This window comes from Marmota monax, unplaced genomic scaffold (genome assembly GCF_021218885.2).
Source record: "Marmota monax isolate L192 unplaced genomic scaffold, Marmota_monax_Labrador192_F-V1.1 WCK01_AAM20220418_F8-fsc00029, whole genome shotgun sequence".
Lineage (NCBI taxonomy): Eukaryota > Metazoa > Chordata > Mammalia > Rodentia > Sciuridae > Marmota > Marmota monax.
In genome coordinates this window covers 12,123,272-12,129,642 of record NW_026693024.1, presented here as the reverse complement: position 1 = coordinate 12,129,642, position 6,371 = coordinate 12,123,272, and the positions used below count along the sequence as shown (strand labels likewise).

General features: G+C 41.6%; 1 long non-coding RNA gene across 1 annotated transcript; it reads left to right on the top strand.

Annotated features, from left to right (window-relative positions):
• The first annotated feature begins 884 nt into the window (after positions 1-884).
• LOC124098621 (uncharacterized) lies at positions 885-2,758 on the top strand. Its single transcript, XR_006853639.2, has 2 exons — positions 885-1,630; positions 2,015-2,758. It is a non-coding gene; the product is annotated as an uncharacterized LOC124098621 (long non-coding RNA).
• Positions 2,759-6,371: the final 3,613 nt, after the last annotated feature.

The window sequence follows — 6,371 nt, the reverse complement described above, 5'->3', positions numbered from 1 at the left end:
GAGAGATCAAGAATGAGCTAATTTTATACCTGAAAGCCATGGCTGGGAAGTTTGCAGAAGGAGGGAGAGAGGAAAGGCTGATTTTAAAAAAATGTTAGAAGTATCTGCTATACTCATCTATAGCCATTGCTATGCGGGGGGGGGGGGGGTCCCCTAAGACCAGAAACCCCATTTGCAGGTGCTGCTGTATGATAACCATCAGCCCTCTGTGTCTTCAAGTCATGCATCCTCAAATGCAGATCTAAAATGCTCAAAAAAAAAAAAGAATTTCACTTGCATAGAACATGTTAGGACTTTTTTCTTGTCATTATTCCCTAATAAATACAGGATAACAACACTTTACATAGCATTTATATTATATTAGGCATTATGAGTAATCTAGAAAAGATTTAAAGTCAGCATTAACAGCCTGAGATTAATGAGAGGGCATGTATTAGCCACATTTAATATAAGGCCCTTGAGCATCCAAAGATTTTAGTATCCTTGGAGATCCGGGAACCAATCCTCACTGTCAGATACCAAGGGACAACTGTACAAGTAACCAACATCCCCTTAGGTTGTTGAACACAAGAACTTAGCTTCTAGAAAATGCCAGAGTTCATATGAAAGCTATTAATTACAAGCTCGTTTATTTTTGCAAGAATTGTTGTAAGATTTGGTATTGGCAGGGCAAGGGTGTTGCATATGCAGGCCAGAGAGATGTGGAGAAAGAAGATAGCTCTCAGAAACACAAAAGAATAGCCAAGGGCTATAATTCCAACCTTTGCCCTGCACGGTTCACTGGCTTGTGGGCTGGAGGAAGGAAAGTGACATCCGGGATTTGGTCCATATGAGATGCTCGACCTCCCCAGCTTCATGCTTCAACAGGCTCAGTGTGGGGCGGAGGCCAGCAAAGCAGAGCAGGAAGAACTGAGCAGGGGAATGTCGAGAGAAGAAACAATCTGGATGTTCTTCTCTAGGCACTAATTACAAAAACCTACCTTCTCACGGGCTGTTTTCTGGTAGATTTTCTGCTTCTATTAATTTTTTAAAACAAATTAATTCATTTGGTTTGGTTAGTCATGGAAAGAGGATTTCCTGAACAACACTGGCACAGTGAAGACACCCTCCTCTGTCCTGGATTTTTTTCCGAGAGGCCGTGCCCATGCATGTGCTTCTGCAGCTAAAGAGTCCTATAATGGCCAGTAGTTGACCCCATCTCTGGACCTGAGAATCACCATGGTTGGTATGAAAAAGTGGTTTGGAATGAAAAAAGGATTGGTGAAAAATAGCAATCATTTTCCTTGCTGAGTTGTTACAAGAACAGGCAGAGGCAAACCATCCCTGGCATGTCCACCCTAACCCCTGCATCCTGGGTTTAGTCCCTCCCTCTGCTCCCCCTGACCTCTGCAATGAAGCTCCGAATGCCCTGTTCTGGGACACCCTCTTTTAAATCTCAAGAACTGTGCCATTAGGGAAGAATGCAGAAAGGCATCTCCAGGTCGATCTGGATTGGATCAAAGGAGGAGGGTACAGAGCTCTTCTGATCAGGACCGATTCAGTTTCCTGATCTGCCAAATGGACACATACTCTGGTTAATGTCTACTGTCTCTTCCAACACCCCGGATCTATGATTTTATATATTTCCTCTGTAAGTATTCCTTAACTATGTTAACAAATATTAGTTTTTTCCAATTGAATACTTATTTTAATCATTTATGGTACCACTCACACAAAGTATATGTACTGGGGACATTGGTATGCTGATAAACGTGGCTTTTTTAGAAGGGGGAAAAATGCCCTAAATGGTAATGTTTACAGATTTTCATGGTGTGAATAGTTCCATGGCCAGTATCAAGCTATGGCCCTACTGTCATTGAACAGGGAATTGGAAAGACAATTGGCTCCCTGGGCCAGCTCAGCCTGGCTCTAACACTACTAGTTGGGTGCCATCAAGCAATATAAAGAGGAGCTGAAATCTGTTTCAATTCCTGCATTTGGGTTTTCTTTTTTCTTCTCTTTGTATTTGTAACAGAAGGACCCATGCTGACAATAGACAGACACATATTCTGAAACAACTTCCAAAGATAGGGAATTACTGCAAACCAAGAAGGACCGGTCATCTGTTTCTTGAATGCACTGGTTAAAGAATAATGGAGATAGTCAGACCTTCCATCAAGTCTCTGCATCACCATAAGCCACTTGACCATCTAATTACCTGAGCACATGTGCTAGGGTAGCAGCCCCATTTCCACCAAATGCTTATTGAGCTGTTTACCAGGAACCCTGCTCAGCCTACAGCCCATGACAAATATTCAATAAATGTTAATCAAATATGAATGTAATTTTCAACAGGATCCAGAATGCCTGCCATTAAGATACTCTATGGTTTCTGTTCTGACAAAGTCAAGCAGATCCAGCAGATCATGGGTCCATTAAGTGGGGAAGGAAAGTAAGATAAACACCATCCTCTCTAAGGAGCCAGACTCATTCTGCCTATGCTCTAGGGCAAGACCAAATTTACCAACAGCAGGGGCTTCTGGGAAGGCTATGAGCACTTTCTTCAGGGAGAGTAACTCTAGTTATTAAAAACCACATTCGGAAACATCGTCCTCTCTGCTGACAGGGCCTTGTGCGAGGTGACCCCGGAGACTCCACAAGAGTGGACTCCACAAGAGCTCATCATGGTGATAGAATCCAGTTTCCTCATCTTTAAAATAAAGATGCCCATGCCCGTTTTGCTGACTTTTTTTGTGCAGATTAAATGAAATGAAGTCTGCAGAGGGCCCTGTGCTGTGCTTGGCATGTGGAATTGAGTGGAGAGTCTGAGATGATTATTGTGTTTGTATAATATATGTACATTATATTGTTCATTATATTATATATTATATTTCCTTATTCTTTTGGTTTCAGCCTCCCCCATCCCACTTTTCTGCCTCCTCACTCCTTCATTTGACTGGCTGCTTGTCAAAACACATCTGTAAGCTCTTTGAAAAGCACCACTCTGCCTTCCCCTCTCCAGGGAGTCTGGGAATTGTTCTGTGCTGTGAATTCAAGCAGCTTAACCTGGAGACAATCCATAAACTCTCCCTTAGCTGGTAAGATGTGCTCAAGGGACACGATTGTAGTATTTTGGCCTTGGTGGCTGTGGAAAGGTGGCCCTCTCAAGATGCCCAAGACCTAATCCCAAGGATCTAGGACTAGGTCACTTTAAATGGCAAAGGGGACTTTATCCATGTGATTGAATGGAGAATCCTTAGATAGAGAGGTTATTGAGATTATCCCTAGATGATCCTGGGTTATCGGTGAGTCCACGGCAATCAATACGGTCCAAAGAGGGACAGGGAGGAGAATCGGAATCAGAGACGGGAATGTGAAGAGGGAGGCAGAGGTTGGAGTAGGAGTAACGTAGCCAAGAGCCACAGAACACCTGCACCTCTGCACATAGAGAGTACCTGGAGTTAATCCAGTGCATCAGATAAGATTTGGACTTCTGAGTTGCAGAACTATAACAAATTACTTAAAGCCACTAAGTATGGGATAATTTGCAAACCATTACAAAGGCCAATCATGAAAACTGGGTTGTGAGTCCCAAAAAGGAGAAATTCTTTCTCTCTAAACCCTATGTGTAAGAAAGAAAGATAACAGTCTCCCTGGCCTGTGACTGTGTCACTTTCTCAGATAAGATTTTGTTTTATGTGTGTGTGTGTGTGTGTGTGTGTGTTGTGTTTAGAAAAGTTCAGAGCAATCACATTTAATCAGGAAGGTTAAATGAAGAGTTTTTCAAATAAATACTGGAGAAGAATTGGAAAACAATGACCTCAACTGAATTATGGCCTAAATCTTCCAAGAAGGAATGAAAGCTCCAGCTTAGAATGCAGAGGGGTGGGAGGGGAAGGGAGGGGCAGGGGGTTAGCAAGGATGGTGGAATGTGATGGTCATCATTATCCAAAGTACACGTATGAAGACATGAATTGGTGTGAACATACTTTATATACAGAGATATGAAAAATTGTGTTCTATATGTGAGATTCGAATTGTGATGCATTCCACTGTCATGTATTTTAAAAATAAAAGCAATAAAAAAAAAGACATCAGAAACCACTCGGTGAGATAGAACCCCTCCTTGGCAGGGACCTCACCAGGAGGACGGCCTGAGCCTCTCTGATCTCCGCCCTGCCACCATCTGCAAACACCAGAAGGGCAGGGGTCATTGGAGGGAGTCTCATGTGTTCTGCGAAGCTTGAGCAGGTGAGAGAGGTGAAGAGAGCAGAAAGGGAAGCAGAGGGAGCCACCTTCCACTGGAACCAGGCTCCTGTCTGGTTCGCCTTGTCCCTCTGCACGGGGCCTCTTTTCCCCATTCTTAATGCAAAATGCATTTCAAACAGAGCAGCTAAAGGCTTAAATGGGAGGAGGCCTTTCAGAGGGCTCCATCCAACACTCTTTCCTTATGCCAGCTTAGAAAGCATTCCCAAAAACGATTATTAAGAATGATTTTACTGTGTTTGTAGATACATAAGCAGACGAGTATTTTGAGTAGGATATAAGTAACACTGGTAATTTTAAGTGAGAGGCGTTTAGAAAACTGTCTGGGGACTTCTTTTATCATATGTTTCCAAGGGGTGAAATAAGGGTGATTTTTATTGCTTTTTTCTTCTCTGCTGTGTGTGTGTGTGTGTGTGTGTGTGTGTGTGAGAGAGAGAGAGAGAGAGAGAGAGAGAAAATTAATCCCATACTTTATTTATTTATTTACTTTTGGAAAATGAATCTTTCCTTTGGGTTGAAAAGTGGTACTATTATCAAACAGAAAACTTCTGATTATAACCAGATTTTTAAAATTAAGTCCTTTCCTCTTTCTTCTTATAACCAAACTGTCCTGGGCCAGTGAATGGCTGATTTACCTCCCAGATGTACCTGTTAGAGTGGCCACTGAGGTGCTCTACTACAGAGCTTCTCAAACTGAAAAGTGCATATGAATCACCCTAGGGTCTTGTAACATACAGGTTCTGATATGGTAAGTTTAGGATGGGCCATTTCTCACAAGCCTCTGAGGGGTGCTGATGCAGCTGGTCTTTGAGCTACACTGGGCCCAGGACATTGTTAAACGAGGTATCAAACCATGCTTCCCACGTTACCTTTCCATTACTATAACAAAATACTATAACAAAATACTTGAAATGATCAACTTTAAAAGATAGATATTTACAGAATAGGAGAAAATCTTCACCACACATCAGAGCACTAATCTTCAGGATATGTAAAGAACCCAAAAAACTTAACACCAATAAATAAATAAATAAAGAAAAATAACCAATCAATAAATGGGCTAAGGAACTGAACAGACACTTCACAGAATATATACAATTGATCAACAAATATATGAAAAATGTTCAACATCTCTAGCAATTAGAGAAATGCAAATAAAAACTACTCTAAGATTTCATCTCATTCCAGTCAGAATGGCAGTTATCAAGAATTCAAGCAATGATAAGTGTTGGAGAGGATGTGGGGGAAAAAGTACACTCATATACTGCTGGTGGGACTACAAATTGGTGCAACCACTGTGGAAAACAGTATGGAGTTTCCTTAGAAAAAGTTGGAACCATCATTTGACCCAGCTATCCCACTCCTCATTTATACACAAAGGACTTAAAATCATCATACCACAGGGACGCAGCCACATCAATGTTTATAGCAGCTCAATTCACAATAGCTAAACTGTGGAATCAACCTAGACGCCCTTCAATAGATGAATGGATAAAGAAACTGTGGTATTCATACACAATGGTATATGTCAGCCTTAAAGAAGAATGAAATTATGGTATTTGCAGGTAAATGGATAGAGTTGGAGATTAACATGCTAAGTGAAGTAAGCCAATCCCAAGACCAAAGGCCAAATGTTTTCTCTGATATGTGGATGGTGATCCATAAGGCGGGTAGTGGGGAGTGGAGGAACTTTGGATTGGGCAGAGGGCACTGAGCGGGGGAGAAGGGGTATGGGGTAGAAAAATGGCAGAATGAGATGGACATCATTACCCTGTGTACATGGATGATTGTACAAATGATGCAACTCTGCATCATGTACATCCAGAGAAATAAAAAGATATGCTCCATTTGTGTACAGTGAGTGGGAAATGCTTTCTGCTGTTGTGTATAAGTAATTAGACCAAATAATAACAAAAAAGTTTAAAAAAATAAAGCAAATGTATTTACCAGAAAAAAAAAGAGGAAAGGTATATTTTGGTTGACATCTTCAGAGGTTCTAATGCATAACCAATGACCTTGTTGATTTGGGCCTTTGGTGAGGCTGCACATCATGGTGGGGAACATGTGGTAGAAAAGCTTTGCTCCACCTCTGCCTCGCCTCATAGTGGCTGGAGAGCAAACAGACA